Source organism: Anarrhichthys ocellatus, unplaced genomic scaffold (genome assembly GCF_004355925.1).
Source record: "Anarrhichthys ocellatus isolate YVR2014 unplaced genomic scaffold, GSC_Weel_1.0 scaffold16, whole genome shotgun sequence".
Classification (NCBI taxonomy): Eukaryota; Metazoa; Chordata; class Actinopteri; order Perciformes; family Anarhichadidae; genus Anarrhichthys; species Anarrhichthys ocellatus.
The window spans coordinates 3,211,766-3,230,193 of NW_022280046.1; the positions used below are offsets into that span (position 1 = coordinate 3,211,766).

Consider the following 18,428-nt stretch of genomic DNA (forward strand, 5'->3'; position numbering starts at 1 on the left):
TCTCTCTCTCTCTCTCATCCACGCTTCTGTCTCACTTCTCCCCTGCACTCTCCCACTCTGGTTGTGCCTTTGGGGTGTAGGTTTTATTGGGGTTGTGCCGCCTTGCACTCATGCTTGGAGGCACTGAAATGATACATGTCCTAGGTACTTGTTGAATGGATTAAAACAAATGTGTTTGTGTGTGTGAAATGAAGAGAATGTAAGTATTTGTCTGAAATACGGAGACACAAACGACACAAAGGAAAGAAGGGACACTTCTTTTTTGTTAAATGGAATCTGCAGAGAGAGCTCGGGTGTGGAGTGTAATCTCTCATCTGTATTTAATATTCTTTCCACATAACACAGATTATTTGTCATCACCACCGTGATGTGGTTTGCTCAGGCTTTGCAGAATGCTTTTGGCAGTATTACTGGTTTACATTTGTACACAGAATCACTTGTGTTTCCTGCATTTTGTCAGCTAAATAGAGCCTATTTAATGTCCCTCATGCACTATGATCAGACATTCTTTTAAAATCTAATATCCTTGGTACAATCATACAATTTGAATATAACTTTTCATATAGAACAATATGTAGAATCTGATATAATTAGCAAATCCTTGTTGTGTAATAGTGGGATTTTTTTATGAACCAACTTTGTTTAATAGAAGAGCATTTACAACAACTGCTTCAAATGGGACAAAAATGAAGCATGGACACTAATTTTTATGAGGATTGCATAACTCCATCAGACATAGGATTACATTTATGGCTGTACTCGACTAGAACAACCGAGTACTGAGTAGTATGGAAACTTCTCCAGTCAAAGGAGACCTGCGTTTCATCTCTCTTTTCCCCAGATTTAGAAAAAAGAAATTTACTGGCTACATGCCTGTGGCGTCTGATAAAAGTCAATATGGTGGTGGCTCTTTATTCTGCTGAATGCTTCCATTCACATAATTGCTATCGACTGAAGTAGAAAAAAAGGTATATATATGAAGTACTCTACTAGTATTGGTATCACTGTTAAGGGTACGTACAAAGCATGGATTGATATTGTCATTTCCCCGTTTGTTGTGTACCAAGGTTAACGAAGAGTTTGCTTTTGGCAACTAGATTGAGGTTGACTAGAGTTTGAAGTGTAAATACGATTAGGCAGTAATAACAACTTTGCGAAAGGTAATGTAGAGTTTTGGAACACCTGAGAGATTTATATCCGTCTCAGACAGACGATGGTGGTGGTGGTGGTTGGTGCACACCGACCAGGATACAGGTAACAGTGCAAGATTTAAATGAAGGCAGCTAGGCAGCTAGTTCTGCGTTGAGGGCAGTGAGCAAGACTGCGACGGCAATATATGTATTTTTTCTTTTGATGTTTGTCATGTATTTAATTTACCTGAGTAGCCAGACACAAGCATTTCATTCCTGATTCCAGTTTTTTTGTTCTAGGTTTAGCCTCTTTCTGCTTATGATAAAATAAGAAATAACTAAACTCGACCTCGATTACATGATATGATATGTGGTGATTTCCAACACTGTTACTGGTCATAAAGAAAGATTAGGCTACTGAGCTGACAGACACTCCAAGCCAAATGGAATCAAGAATATTAATGCTATTTTACACTTCGGTTGGTATAATTTGATTTACTGCACTCAGCCCGCCATGCACTGATCTTCACGCTCTTAATGTTCCCTACCTACGTTTATGTTACTGTCCAAAAATCAATCAAGCTGTTATATTCAAGATGTCATTAACGGTCATAACAACTCTCCATCTCTCATCTCAAAGACGATCTTTGGCTGAACACGGATGCCTTATTTTCCTTTGGCTTCACTTTGGAGTAGAATATGCAAACCCAAGCACAATTACTCAGTTCATAAAATAATATAAAGAATTAAAAGTGTTTAACAGTTTGCCTTGTGCCCTTTACGGCCATGCAAGTGGCCAAAACGAATTAGCTCCCGCTATATCCAGTACTGTACAGTTCTCATTTGATTTTCAAGTATAAATCAGCAAAACCTCTCATCTATTTGTATCATTGTTATTATGTAGACTCACAGTGTTCAGTGTCCACAGCTTAAGGCACCTTTGATGCAGCAATAAGAGAGTTTGTTGGAAAAACTAAATCCATCTCTGCTTCACTGTTTCTGTCTGAGTGGCCTTTCTCCCTCACTCTCACCTCAATCATCAACCTTGCCTCTTTGTGCCTCTGTTCTCTGTGTATCCCTCTCTGAATCTATCTTTCTTCCGAAAGTTGATTGTCGCTGTGCACCCAGAAAGTGTGAGGGAGTGAGTCAAAGAGCCGGAGAGGGAAAGATGAGGCCCAGGCGGGTCTTAATGTTCTGGGGATGTTAATTAGCTCCATTCGATGTAAATCAAACTCGGCAGCATGGTATCTCTCTTCCCTACTCCTCCCTTTGCACAAAGGTCATCCACTAAAGTGCCAACAGAGATCTCATCGTAACTCTGGATAGACCGGACTGTAATGCAGTTAGGGAATCCGAAAAGAAAGTGCAGGGGCAATCTGCTAGCTCTGCCGGTTAAGGTGCGTGCCATGCAACTGCAGAGTCGTAGGTTTGGAGTAGATCAACAACCTTTGTCCTCTACTTCTGTTTCTCCCTATCTTTCTAACGCTGGATGTACTTGTGTGCAAATACATTGATATTTCCTTCTCAGAACAAAAAAAAAAGAGCAATATTTGTTGCTCATCACAGAATCAAGGCCGTATGTCATGCAGATCAATGCTTGGTTGCATTGACGGTAAGTATTTTTGCCTCACTGGCCTGACCACCATGGGTCACTTTCTGCCGATACATTATTGATCACTGGTGTATGTTTACGAGTCACGGGTCGCAACAGTCCGATGACTGGCACTGATTTATGTTGCTATGAGTTAAGGATGTCCCGATCGAGTTTTATTGGCCCTGATCCTGATCTGAGTCCTGAGCGTTGGGTAGCTGCTGGTACCGAGTGTGATGTGATGCATCTGTTATATTTACCGAAATGAAAACTATTGAATTGATCAGCTCAAATGATTCATATGATATGAAATCACTGCAGAATGCAGCTTTTGACGTGACGCAGCCAGCTAGAGAGAAGAAGCATCTCTCTCTTGGAGTTGTCGCGACGGCAGAAGCTTTCACGGTTGCGCCTCGGTGGAACGAAGTGAACCTTCTTTCCTCACAAACGATCTTTTGGCTGAACACGGACACCAGCCGGTCAAAGAGCACTTTAACCAGATCACAGACAGATGTGATTTTGCCTGTTATCAAGTAACTCATTAATTAGTGGCAGCTGATCTGCCGCAGGCAACGTTCATCATTTTAAACGGCGGAAGTGATGGCCAACTCACGATAAAAAGGAGAAAGTGATATCATAAATGTTTGACACATCTGCTATGAATACAACTTCATTTAAAGTTGACTTCATGCTTGTGAAGATTTGGTCTTGTGAATTGCAGCAACAGGCATGCCAATTTGAATTGCATACCGATAGTCAATGCTTTTTACCGGCAAATAATAACACAGCCGTGATGCAATATAGATTGTGTTAATATATACTACGTCTAATGTCTAATGTGAATGAAGAAGTACATGAAAATACTTGCTCATCTTCAAATTGCACTCGTGATTGTTTGGGTTTACTTCCTGTTCTCTGTAACCAATGGGGCGGACTAATCTGGGACATGGAACCTTTTATTGTCGTGCCTCAGCGTGAGGCTCCTGTGGCCCCGTACATTTCCCTGTTTCCTCCAGGCCTGCACTTATTACAATGGCTCCAAAGATCTGCTAATGGATAGTGTGCGCTTTTTGTGCACACGTGTACGTGCTTGCTCGCGTTCTCAATACGCGTTTTCATGTGTGCATGCGGGGGGCACATGCTGTTTGTGTGAGTGCGAGTGCAATAGCAGGGCTTCAGGGTATATCATTCCACTTTTATGTAACCTTATGGATATACCCAACCCTAATTAGCCAAAAACCCTCTTCTGTCTCTCTCTTTCTTTACCTTTCTGCCCACTTCTGTCCTCACACAAAACAACACATTGTACAACGACAGGCGTTTTTATTAATGCCTAACTTTGGTAATTAAAAGTGGTATCATCTGCATGAATATACTGTATAATTCCAATTATGTTTTAGACAAGGGGCAAATTAATCTTCTGTTATTAGAGCTTTGGAAGCAAAGTGATAGATCATTTAGATAGTTTGTGTTATTACAGAAGAACCAAACAGTCTGACTGACACATTACTCTGTGAACTGCATGAACATTTAGATTTGAGTTGATTTACTTCAGGTCAGACAATTTAAAACTACAAGAAGCCTGGAAGCATAGAGTATTGTCCTCCTCAGTCACATTAGAAATCTTTATATATTTTCTATGTGACAGCTTTTTAGGGTACACAGGGCCGCGCTGATAAAAGACTTGTATCACTTTCTACCCAGCTGCTGTCTTTCACAGTTTCAGCTCCTTTTCTTTTTAAACTCAGTATCTAAATATTGCAGTCGGTTGCAAGTCTACTGTGCTTAAATACAGTATTGTGTGCTGTCCCAGATTCGAAGAAAGATGTGGTTTGAAAAGAATACTTTGATTCGCTGTGTGTTTGAGTGGTGAGGGGGAGGAAATGAAGGATGTTTATTTGGTCCCACGAGAGAGGGGCTCTTAAGGATGTGTCCTAGAATCCAAGGGACTAATGTATCACATCAAATTTGTGCATTTTATTTCGGTTCAACTGTAAATCTGTGTATATAGATGTGCATGAGCCTGTTTGTATGTACTCATAAGTGTATTTTTCCAGGAGGAAGGTCCTTTATAAGTTGACTTAACTTATGAGTGATGTGTATAGGCCTATATCATTGATTAAGTAAAATGATTGTAAGAAGGTGACAATCGCATACTGGATGTGTTTAATGGCTAACATATGTTCAAATGTAATTCAAATTTTCACTGGCCTTTTAGCTTTGTTTTGGTCGCCACCAAATCCTGAGAAATGTTTTTTTTAGTCTTCTGCTTGCTAAATGTGAAATATTCTTCTCCAGATAGCTGCTATTTTTTTTAATCTTTCTGTCATTTGCTGCTGGACAGGTAGGTGTGCGATGGCTTTATCAGAGCTTGTTTTCTGAAAATATCTGCGTGCAGGGTGGATGAGAGCAGTTACGTTGAATTGTACAGCTAAACATTACATGTTGAGTTTTACTGAATACAATGTCAAGTGGTGCAGGTTGTGGTGAAAGCTTTTACTCAAAAATTCCCAAAAACATCGTGATAAAAGACATGATAACACATGTTTTCTTTGGGCGGACAGCAGCAATAGGTGGCGTAATAGTTTGGGCCGATGCATTTTTTCATCCTCTTTGAGGAAAGGGAGGGCCGGATGAGCCAAGGTCAACCAGAGCAAAGCGGCACTCAGCCCAGCCCCAAAGCAGCCACAGGCCAGCCTAGGATTACGGTGCATATAGGAGCTGCCCATCCATCTGCACACTACTACTGTGTGCTTGCTGAGCACCTGCTCCGATACTGTATCCGACAACACAGGAAGATTCCAGAATAGCAGCACGATGGCCGATATTTATCAGACCTCTCTGAGGGCTTATCTAGGGCTCGACTTTGACACACATTTTTGATCTGGAGATCAAAGTGATTTTAGATACGCGCGCCTTGTCTGACATCTTTGATAGATAGAAGGAAAGTCATTTTGCTGCGTTTATGCAAAACTTTGGTACCCTTTCTGTCTCTGTACCTGCAATTCTGGTACATTTGTGTTCTTAGTGTATGGACAAAAGAAAATCTGGCATAAAATCCTTGTCTAATCGAATCTAATTTGTAATCCTAACTACAATAAATGAATACATTTGTACCAAATAAAGCAAAGTTCCCAATTCCCAAAGCCCCAATTCTACAATCTTACAGTGTTTTTTTTTTATTTTTTATAAATAATTGAATTAAGTTTGAATATTTCTATTGAATAGGATCTTCAGAGAATTTAGGTTTTACGGTGCCGATGGCCCATTAGATCAACGTGCAGTCATTGAGTTCCTCAACTGCCACAGCTCATCTACCAGCCTGTACCTGTTGGTCAGAGAATCCATCACCATTGTTAGCAAGGCCAACCAATGTAGAGCCCTGGCACACAGCTGTAAATCTTTTGACAAAGTGTATTGTGACCCTGGGGTCAGCAAGCAGGCGATCTGAAGTGACTGATGTTACCGTGGTGGGATGGTGAAGAATGCCTCGGTTGGCGATGAGACGGAGAACTTGCTGCACAGATCGACAGGAAATGCTGAAGTGAGAAACAAATAATTGTCGTTTCAGCCACCGTCTCAAACTGCTGTGCATGGTCACAGATTTATGTGAATGCAGAGTTTCTTTTCAACTCACAGTGCCTCTGACGATAAAAAAAACAGGAGTCAGACAGCAGTTGTATTCCAGATTTTTCTAGAGAGTTGTTTCTGATTTATTATTGTCATTATACAAGGATTGCACAATTTGTGGTATTGTTTTATCCCAAGCTGCTCCATTTCACATCGAAAAGGGACATCTAAAATATACCACACTTTTACAGCCCCACAATTGACCTACATACAGTATATACCTAGTACTAAGGGCTGTTAATTCCAAAGAATCATTAGAGGAAGAGTGAAAGTGATACGGACTGGCACACAATGCCACACACACTGATATGCCCACAAAGAGCGCACATACCCACACACACACACGCACACACACACACACACACACACACACACACACACACACTTAGAGCAGGAGCTGGGCATTATGTAATGGAATTAGTGCTCCTCAAGGTCTACATGGATCATGTGGCCTGCAGGAACCCACTAATGCACTGAAGCAGCCGCTCTCAGGCACACCCTGACACCATCACTTTCCTCTGATGGCCTAAACACATTTTGCATTATTTGTGCTGGCTAATAGACATGATGCATGATCAAAAATTAAGGATTTCATATACAGGATACTAAGGATCAAAAATTGAGTTACAGAAGTATTGCAATTTAAAAAGAAACGTTGATTTTTTTAATGCCTAAATTGATGGAATTCAAATGAAATTGCTTCATTTTAGTTTATGCGGAGGTGGAAGGATGTTACTGCTTTTACTGTTGAATTTGGTGACAACATGTTAGTTTCAAGAAAAAAACACGTTGCTCCGTAGTCCCTGACAATTTACTTCAGGACATCTGTGACTACAGACATGCTGAAAGTCAAATATTTTTGCTCTATCAATTTAGTATTTATTTCCAAAGTAAAAGTCTGTAGAAGTGTAGAAGAACTTTTCCCCATGGTCTAGAATTAAGAACGAGGAAATAAAAGTCATAATAAATCATAATATTGGATCACAATACATTTATAATCGGCAGCCAAGTATCAAAATAGGAGATTAGCATAATCGTCCCAGCCCTAGTGGTCACAATATGCTGTGAGATGTTTTCATTTTTTGTTCCACATCCGTCCTGTCATTGATTGTCGTTATGATTGTATACATTTTTTTAAATGTTTGAAAATGTAGTGCAACTATGTATGTGTCACATATTCCAAACTGACTTGAGATTGATCCTAGGCAGCGAACAAAAGTCTAATAATATGTCCAATAGTACAATTTGGATGGACACACCCTTACAATAATGCAATTTCATATATTGCCCTGCAAGAAACAATACCTCTTTGAACATCGTGTTGTTCAGCTTGTGTTGGGACTGTGTCAGAGGTGTGGATTCAATTCACTTCCTGTATTTGTTTTCAAAGCAACTCGTCTCTCCAGTGAGTTTTTATTCACTTAGCACACATTCTGTTGTTGGTGGCTACATGTTAAGGATTATTAGCTTTTTTCTTTACAAAGGCAGTGAGAACTTAGCAAGGATGCAAGTCAGACATCTGTGGAGGGATGCTCAACACAAGTCATACCGTGTCATTTTTAAATATGACTTCACGGATTTGAGACGTCCCTCATGTTGCAGTTAATATGACGTTCGGGGCTTAAAAAGCTATGATTGAAAAAAATACTAATTAATTGATGCAATGGAAGTAAGTGCTCTTTGACAAGTAGTGTCACCTTTATTTCACCCATTGAGGCATGCACGTGTGTAGGTGGTTTAATTGGTTTTGTGTGTGTGTGTGTGTGTGTGTGTGTGTGTGTGTGTGTGTGTGTGTGTGTGCAAATCTGTACCATGAGAAGGGTGTCATGCGTCACTGGGATTGCTGCTGGATGGCAGATGTAATGGCTCCTCTGTCTTCAGGCTCATCATTCAGTAACCAATCTATGCACACACACACATACACACACATTCAGTTAAAATTCAAATATCGGGTCAAAGAACAATATGCACCGTGAACAGCATTGGTTTTCAAGTTGTGTAACTTCTGAAAATGCCACAATCCAACGTCTTCGTTTTCCAGTCCTCTGTGCCAAAACCAGCTGCCATTCATTCACTGGTATCACTTCACACTCTTTGATCCGAGAGAGCTCGCATCAGCACTCACTGATGGCTGGGAACACAAAGGCAGCAAGGGGAGACGGCTAGCAGCGAACCCGAACTGGGTGTTTCAGTCGACTCTAAAAGTCCCTCTGCTACTTGCCCCCCCCCCCCCCTCCCTTGGGTGTGATCTGTTGTTGGTTGTGAATTAGTCATTATGCCCATGACATGTTGAAAAAAAGAGAGAAAGCCAATCAACAGTGCTGTGTGTTACCCTGCACTCTCCTCCTCTGCCGTCGACTGTACAGAGCCATCGAGTTGGAAAATGCACATTGTACTTGTGTATAAATACTTCATCGCTAATACAATTTTAAACTCTAGCTGGTCGGAGGGGAAAGTGAAGCAACTGTTTGTTCTCTCATCAACGCCCTCAGCACGTTACCTCCGCCAGCTATCTTTCTGTCTCTTTGCTTATTCCTGCTCTACGCAGAGTTTATCTCTCTGACTCCCGCCGTCTTTCCCTCTTGTCTTTTTTTCCTTCTCCCCCACCTCTCTCTCTCTCTCTCTCTCTCTCTTTTTTACCTCCTTCATTTGTCCCGTCTCATTAACTGTTTCCCTGTTGTCCATGCCTCTTGTGTTTATCACATTTAGTCCTACTGATTTTTAATGGTAGGAGGAGGGAAGGACTTATATTATTTATTGAAAAGACTTATTGTGTCAATTTTATGTTTGTCATGTTTATCTGTTGAAGTAAATAATCACAACTCCAATATCATATGTGAAATTTTGTTTATATACGACTAATAAGCAACAGCAAATACTGCACATTTTGAATGAAACATAATGTCACCCGGATTACGTTTATAAATCAACATAATGAGGAAACGTAGTTAATTAACATTCCTGGCAAGGTGCAATATGTTGTTATTGAACGCATCGGGGAAATGTTCACTGACATTTTTTGTCTGTTATTTGTTTTCCTACAATAACTGCTCTGACAATACACACGCTTGCAGCAGCTAAGGCATGCTTACACTTCTATGGTTTCGTTTAGGCTATCATGGTACTTGGTTAAGGTGTTTTTCTCCAAGTTGTTCCCTTTTGGTTTAATTTCATCTCAGTGTGAGTCATTATTGTGTTTTGCTGTTATTTACTGTCACACTAGTATCTCTCCTCATCTTTCAGCCGGTGTTTCACTGAGGGCGGAGCTTTGCCCACACTGTGTGCATTGAGCAGAGAGGCGACACTCAGCAGGCTGCTAGCTTGTTGCTCTCGCTGCCAATATAGGCCGCTCTGTTTCTGCAATGTTGGGCTGAGAAACCGAGCGTGCAGGCTGAACGTCACCCATGTCGTTCTGTTGGGAGATGCATGACTCAAGCAAGAGGAGAAGAGCTATGAGTAAGGAAAAGTCTGCTAGCTGCTAGGCTAATTTATGCAGTGTAAAATGCCACAGGGAGTTTAGGAAGTGCCCTGTCTGAGAGCTGCTATGTGGAAAAACCTTATTTTTTGTAGATTACAGCACACTGCAGAGTGATTTATGTTTTGTTTTTGAAATGCATAGGTACTGAGGTCGGTCACACAGACACTGGCTTTGAAAAATGTCATCAAAAATATGCATTTTTTATACTGTTGCTGTTGAAGTCAGATCTTTGAAGGTACTTTCAAAATGAAAAGTGAGTTTACATTTTTTTTCTGAATGCTTGAATTAGTTGACGAAAAAGTAGGCATGTGCAGTAATACAGAAAATTGAGGATGTGATCCATTGAGATGCGTCGAGATTAATCGAGAATCCTTGACAGCTGAATCTTAATTGAATCGTGAGGCCAGAGAATGTTCACTACAATACATAAATGCAGCAATTACTTTTGGGAAAACAAATTAGAATAAATGATAAACAAATCAGTATTATATAAATGATGTGATGAATGATACTGTAAGGCCCTTATGCCCCCAATAGTCTGCTGTGCCATTAGTGCAAGTTATCACAATTTAACCCACTGTGCGTCACTACTGTGTTATGTGTCCATTGTTCATCATATAATCCTATTTACAGCTATTCAAATTTGGAAAGTTTCCTGTTGGCTACTAGGTTGTTGTCAACATGCTCAGTACTGAGCAAACTGAATCTGCTGATGAAGGCCAGGGAAAGTAAGTGAAAGTTCCAGAAAATGTCCAAGGAGCGGAGTTCAGGATGATATACGACTGCAAAGAAAAAGCCCAGAAAAGTCAGTAAACAATGTATGCAAGTAGTTAATTTGTTACATGAGCTAGAGTACTAAGCAAGAAGAGAGTCTATACACATGTTGTAGCCCTCCTCTCAACAGATTGTCAAAAGTCTGTATACCCAGGATTCAAAAACGATTTAAAGGCTTTCTCTTTGGAATCCCTGACTCACTTTACACGTCGGTACAAACTGCCGACAGCATTCAGGCACCGTAGTTTGCTGTGTCAGAGTCGGCCGCGAACTACTTTGTCAGCCCGGGCCGCTGTAAAATCGAAAGCCAGGAAATTAATACACATTGGCAATTGCCCTCATTGTAGCTTCTAATAGTCTATTATTAATGTCGCGCACCGTCGAGCAGTCAAGCAATGCATAAGGCTGAAAATGTGTATGGATGAGTCTAAAATACTAATGTGCTGCTTGGTGTGCAGATTGGGCCTCATTAACTGACATGGAGAGTTTTCTCACTGGAAAGCCCTTTTCCCTTTTGGGATAGAGGCTGTCTTCTAATCCCCCCCCCCCCCTTGCTTCCCTAATGCCATGATGCTATTGACCGCAGCTAATTGATCTGACATTGATGCCTGTTATTTGCCAAACTAAGAATGTGGGTTAGCAGGCAGGGAATGAAAACATTCCGCAACACAGCAAAGCAGATCATAGCGAGTTTCTCTTATGCTCAATTTCCTTTTCCCCTGTTTTTCAGCGATCTATCAGCAGTTAGTCAGGCGCAAGCTATGCAATGTGTTCTGTGTCGTGTGGCAAATCCGGCAAACAATCAGGTAGCACAAATCATCCATAGGACAACCATCCATTAGCCGTCGAGACACAGAGTTAGAGGATGAGTGTCGTAAAAAAAATGTTAACACTGTTTTGCCAAATCAGCCTGTGAGTCACAAAATGTTTTCTGGCATTTTGATGATATCCAGTTAGCAGGAACACAGGAACAGATGGAAATGTTACACTGCTCTACATTCTTTTTTAAAGAGTTGCTGAGCCGATGAGGTACTTAATGACATACAGGCGAAAGGAATAATACAGAGTATTGTGTCTTCCCTGGAGAATAATCTTCGGCTTGGCCTCCTCTCCTCTATTTACTACTTGTTAGCTTCTGTTACAAAAGTCAGCATGGCGCAGTGCCAGTGACGATGATCACGAGGTCACAGGAGAATCCTGGGATCTCATATCACACGGAAATCCATCTTGTCCAGCCAGTCACTGGACCAGTCAGTGTGCTGTGAGGTGCTACTGGCAGCTATGGGCGTGGTTTAGGTGTGAGGCAATACATAGTGGCATCCGGTTGCCGACAACAATGGCGGCTCCTAAAGAGGTTAGTTTAGATGCTGCAATAGCATCAATTGTATCAGAACTCAAGAATATTTCTTCATTGAATAAAAAGTACAGAAAGGCACTTAAGGCATTTCTGGATGAAAGAAATATGTCCATGCTCTTCTCCAGACTGGCTTCAGTAAGAATTTGATTGACAGATGGTTCATCCAATCATGACAGCTTCTCACATGGTTCTTTGGAAAAGTAGCATAACGATGCAGGGTTAGTGGCAGGCGGCAACCTCTGTAGAGTAAAGTCGATGCGAGTGCCTTAAACCTGCATTCTTTCTAATGGCCAGCAGGGGGAGACTCTTCTGGTTGGTAAAAGTAGTCTGATTGTATAGAAGTCTATGAGAAAATGACTACTTCTCACTTGATTTATTACTTAAGTAAACATTGTAAACATGAGTTTAAGGTCTCAATCGCTACTTTCGAGTCCTCTTCAATACAGCATGATGTTCATTTAGTAGATGATGGTCCCATTGACAATATAATAGATAATAAAGCAGGTTATGCTTTAGGGCGTGGCTACCTTGTGATTGACAGGTTGCTACCGCGGCGTTGTCCAGTTTCGGCGTCGTCCTTATGTTTGTCATTGAACTTTAACCCTTTCACAGTGTGTTTTTATTACATGGAAGTTAATTTAACTCAAACTGTCTTATTCAGTGCTATCATGACACAAAAAAACAACATGGCCAAAAATAGGCAGTGGCTTACTGCATCACTGTGTACCACACTTTGTGTTTCTCTGTGCCAGAAGGACACAAGTGGATCACTGGCACGCCTGACTTGATTGATTTGTTGCGTGTGTCTCGAATTCTTACATCCTCTCTCCCTCATACACACACTTGAGTTTTTGCACTGTTGATCTCACATCTATGACTCATACAAACACACACAAGCAAAAATATTTGTGGATCGTGGCCAGATTGTAATGACGAAGAGAGTCTGACTCGGCTGTTTTTTCAGGCGGGATGAGCGACTGACGGGGTGACAGGGTGTGTTGCTGGCTCCGCACCAGTGGCCCCATGGGGAAGGCCAAGGCGAGAGGACAAAACACCCACTGTCAATTATGCACATAGCATACATACTAAAAACACCCCCTTAATCCTATGACTTGGCAAATTGAGGTTTCTTCTCCATCAGAATTCAAGTCACCAAGCTCACTGATCCATGTAAAGCGTCTAAAGTGATTCATTACACTATCATTTTCATCCCCCACATGAAAAAGAGAAAAAACAACTTCTTTTTGTAAAAGCACAGCATGTTATCTTTATCTCAGTTTACAAATCTGTCTGTAGTTGTTGTATATTTGTATCTGGCACTAAGTGCACACATTCTGCCGTAAAAGTACTATAACCTCTCCCATGCAAGTTGAACATATGAAATAATAAATGCGGTCAAGAACAGGCATTGTAATGACCCAGTAAGAAAGGGTTGAAAGTATTTTCTTCACTGCTAAACATTCTATAGAAACAGCAGATATTGCCTCCGGTTATTGTAGATATTTTTATTGTATCTGTGATTCAAAAACGACTTGATTTCAAGAAATATCTGACGGAATTGATACGTGATGCTGCAGCGGTATTTCCCCAGAGTGTCTCACATCTCGTGGTTATAACATGGTTTTAGGGGCCTTTTCACTCTGACATGAAATATGAATTAGAAAGAGGATGCTTAATACATAGATTGTCCTCGAAGCGAGGTAATTGTGTGGTATGTGTTTGCTCCAACTCTAAAGCCCTATCCTTTGGAAGCCATGATAGTCTTGCAGCAGAGAAACAATGAACACAATAATGAATAGAGCTTGCAAATCAGGCAGGGGGGTAAAGAGAGAAGGCTAATGGCCCCTCATTCTAACCCCCTACATCTGGCGCCCTTCCTTGGACCACACCCATCTTCAAACTTGTCAGATAAACACCCGGCAAAGTATAGCATCCCGTGGTGGTTCCCGCCTCAGTGGGCGTCTCCAGGACCCCGTTTTGCCTTGATGACACACACACACACAGACTCGCAAGGTGAAAACAATACCAGCCACACGCTGTCACGGCTGATGAAGATGACTGATGGTGCTCCGAACGAAGTGCAGCTTTCTGCAAATGCAGTGTGTCAGCTTGTCTAGCCCATATTTTTAGCTCTCCCTGGTGCATAGGGTTTATTATAGCATGAGCTTCGGAAGCAGCTCAGTGCCTTCTCTTTGTGACATCATGTGTTATAGACATGCTGCTGCCCACTTTTCATCCTTGTTCGCCAGCTTGTGTTTCCGACAAAGCCTGATGATGCATGTTGGTGAATGTATTGATCCTTACGCTGAGGGGAACAGTGGGTTCTCTTTCGGATTTAGGATTCAGGCATCGGTGAAAATAAAAAGCTGGTGTTTTGGAGATAAATTATTTTTACTCTTTGTATATTTTGCTTGTTGTGAGAGATGGATTATTCCAGGCGCCCTTGTTGATTTAATAGTCTCAAAATTGTGTGTGTGTCAGTGTCAATGTGATGGTTTTAGTGTCTGCTTTGGCCCACAGGCCCTTTTTTTAATGTTAACGAGTTAAGATTCGGCTTCACTCATCTTGTCTCTCTCTCTGTGTCTCTCTGTGACTCGCTTCTGTAATCTAGACTATATGGAAAATTGTAGTTGGCTGGCCTCTGGGGACAAGCCACTCGCTGCGGCTTTAAATGGACAGGCTATGCGTTAACCCCTGCTGGACCTTCAAGGCCTGACCCTGCTATCAGGAGTTTGTCCCATTGATGAATAGCTCCTCGTCGGCTTAAAACGTCCATTGTGTACCTGCACAGAGTGCTGAATCATAAGGAGTTGCCTCTATCGACCGGCCTCGGGGTGCGGTCACCATCCCGTGAAATCTATCAGACCAGCCGCAGCAATTTGCGGCTGAGGATAATACCATTTTCTCCTACGGTGGCAGGTTGAGATGATTTGCCATTCGTGTGGTTCTGCTTGTGATGTTATTATGTTTCTTAACAACATATGTACTTTAATTGCATGTTATCTTCACTTCATGTCACAACCTTTAAAATACCAAAGTACCAGATTTGACAGCTTGTTTTAAAACGGGGCATTTTTGGTCCACAGTGCTTTAAGGACTTCACACTACTTTTCCTAACCCTATTGCTGTGTCATTGATATTTTTTAGAAGCAGTAGTCATAGTGGTAGTTTGTGAAATCACAATCACAATAGGAGGTAGCCATGGCCCTCCTGCGATCTTGTCTTCTAGTTCATCTCGCATTCGTCCTTTGTGACTTTTCCTCCATCGTGCAGATGGAGCACCCCTCCCTCTCTCAGCACGAGGCTTACTGCTATGACTCTGCACCCACTGGGTGATTAGAGATGACCCGCTGTCACTGACACAGACATGCACAGCGGGGCACGCACAACATGCAGCTGCCACATGTTTGCACAGATATGCAAACACATGGATATACAGTAAACACGGCTAATTCATATTGCGTATATTAACACTTCTCACACTGGTGCTCGAAAAGCAAAAATGACCCCTCTGTTTCCTCAGCTTCTTCCTCTCTGACATACGATATGTTGCGCAGTCAAGATTTTTCAACTCTGGAAAATATCGAAGCAATTAGGTGCACGTTATTTGCATATGTTTCCAGTGAAAGTTCATATTTGTGTTTATCTCTGAACGTGTTCAACTGCATGTGATGAGAACACAAATGGGTAAATGATCAAACAAAGGACTGCACCTTTCCTGGTGTGTGGTGTGTGTGACATGCACGTCTATTTTTCACAGCATATGTGATTTACACTAGCTGTCACTGTCACAAAGACAGAAGACAAATGCAGAAAACAGCTCTGGTTTGATGTTCAGCAGTCTTCCGTCATCGTGTCGATCCGTCCTCCCGGATCGTTGCTGAGAAAGAGAGTGAGCGATATGGGGGAAGGAAAAACATGTACTCACGAACGACACTTTGAGTAAACTGTGTGGGTAGGAGCGAGGTCACGACCACCGTCCGCGTGGAGGCCCTGTGACTTGATTGTCAGCTGACTCGTGCCTCCTCGCGTTTGCTGGAGTCTTTACATCCTGCCGTGAGGAGCATATGTCGGCTTCCGCCACCGCCTGTTTTGCAGCACGGCTTAGCATGGTGTCACGGTGCATGCCAACGCCGACACGCCTGCACATGAATTGAGCGCACAGGTCCGTGTGTTTGTGTACATCTTTAAAATCTGGCTTTTTTTTTTTTTTTTGGGGTGCACCAGCATTCACATGCAGGTCGAGAGTGTGCGTTTCGATGTGTCTTGCGCCTGTCAGCGTGCTCTTGTGAGTTAGTGTGTGTCAGATCCAGAGCCCTCTACAGCCCTGATTCATGACACGGGTGATTTGGTAGTCAGTCAGTCAACGTCACGATAGGGCAGCAGCTCCTGACCCCCCCCCCACCGACACCCCCCGGCCCATCTATCTCCTCCTCCCAGGCCACGATCACAGATACTCTGTCATCTAACGTCCAACTGTGCCTTCAACTACTGAGTCATACTGCAGTGATCTTACTGTGACTGATGAGTTTTGTGGTCAACTTACTTGTTGGTATCTATACTTTATTTCACTTGAGATGAAATATTTTCTTTATTTAGTTATGCCCCTGCACAATTAGGCATTTTTCTATGTCAAATGTTCTATTTTATTGCATGAAAACAAATTAACGTTCATTGTGACCCAGTAGTGATTAGCATACAGGCTAAAAAAGGATGAATACTACTGTAGTTATTTACAAAACATGGCTTGATCTCTTTTATTTGCCAGACGTACAGAGATATATCTATGATCAGTCAAGCTGAGTGCATCATACTTTTTTAGGTCTCAAGGGTTCTACATAAAGTTTACAGATGTATGTTTTAACAACGCTCTTCACAGGCACGATATGTATTACATTTAATGTCAGTTCATACAGTAATAGAGGAACATAATTAATGATCACTGTATAAGAACAATAAACTCCTTGCCCACTGAGCTTTTTAAAAGTGATCCTAGTATGCCATATACATATCTCTGTTATTGTGCAGTAAGCATTTTTTGGTATATTGCCACTAGTTGGTCACTAAAATGTTGTGCACACAAGTAGGCTTTTGCAGAAGTAAAACCACCAGATAGAATACGTAAGATTTTTCCAACGCACAGTGAAATATCCTCAGACTGGATGCAACAAAGGTAATGGCAATGACCTCAGTCTTAGACTGAGATCACCTCCAAATGAACAGATGACAGATGGATGGGGGAGGGTGAAGTGATAAACTGACAGTGCTGAAACAGGAAGTGTTACAACCGTTGTCTACTGAGACAGCAATGCAGAGGGTGGGAGTGATTTTAACTGTGTGTGAGAAAGAGAGAATTTCTGTGTACGTAAATTGTGTGTCTATTTATTCAGTGTTTTTGTCAGCCAGAAAAAGAAAGAAGTAGCTTGTATGATGGGAATTTCATTATTGATGGCATGGTTCCTAAATCCCCATCCAAACAACCAATACTCACCAACTGATAGATGGATGAATGGACCATAGTTGTATCAGATATCTCTTTGAAATGGCTGGTTAACCTATTCAAGATAACATAATAAGGTGATGTTGATAGGAGCAAGTGTTTGTCATTTTCAAAAAGCGAATCCAGAGAAAGAGTTTGGGAAACACTGCCATAGACTGTACTGCAAATACCGATTTATATTTGGTCAATGGGGTGGACATATAGATTGATACACAGGCCATATTAAAAGGCTGAATCATTGCTTTGACAGATTTTATCAGGGGGGAACGTGCTGACTCGTTGAGTTTAAACTGGGGTAGCAGAGAGGTGTAGTGACTACGCAAACCTCCCTTCGTCCCCTCTTATCAGGGATCACTGACCTAGCTTCAAGACAACACATCTCCACAGGCCCCAGAGGTGTTGCTCTGTGTCCGACCGTGACCTCTGACCTCCTCCTCTTGGAGGAATTACAAGTAAAAATAAAATCTCCCAGTTGGAGATTATCTCTCCCATCACACACACACACACACACAGATACGTTGCTTTAACACATGCCTTCTCTCGCGGTTGGCTTTCACCCCTCCTCTCTCCATCCTTCTCACTTACACCTGACCTCCGCTTCTCTATTTCACTGTAAAAGTCATGTCCACACTAGCGTATTTGTTGCTGCTATTGCTTTTCAACCACACTGACGCCAGCATATTCAACAATGTAACTCCTGAAGCTGAGAAGTTGGAAAATAGTCTGAGGCTATGATCTAACATGCCATGGTATTCTTATGTGATCTCAGGTGTCTGCTATGTTTTCAGGTTTGACTTGCAAAAACAACCTAATAAACTCCTTTTTCGTGTAAACAGCATTTTCAAAATGATCGGCTTCAATTTAAAGACATTCAGTCCTTTTCACCTGTTCTTCCTATTTCCTTCTTCTCCTCTAAGCTCCTCCACACTCCTCCCTACCCCCCTTTTTTTCCTCTTACTCATTCATTA

General features: G+C 41.7%; 1 protein-coding gene across 7 annotated transcripts in view; it reads left to right on the top strand.

Moving 5' to 3' along the window:
• ank1b (ankyrin 1, erythrocytic b) overlaps positions 1–18,428 on the top strand; it is a 65,863-nt gene that overhangs the window by 1,638 nt on the left and 45,797 nt on the right. The gene's annotated exons all lie outside the window — the stretch shown is intronic.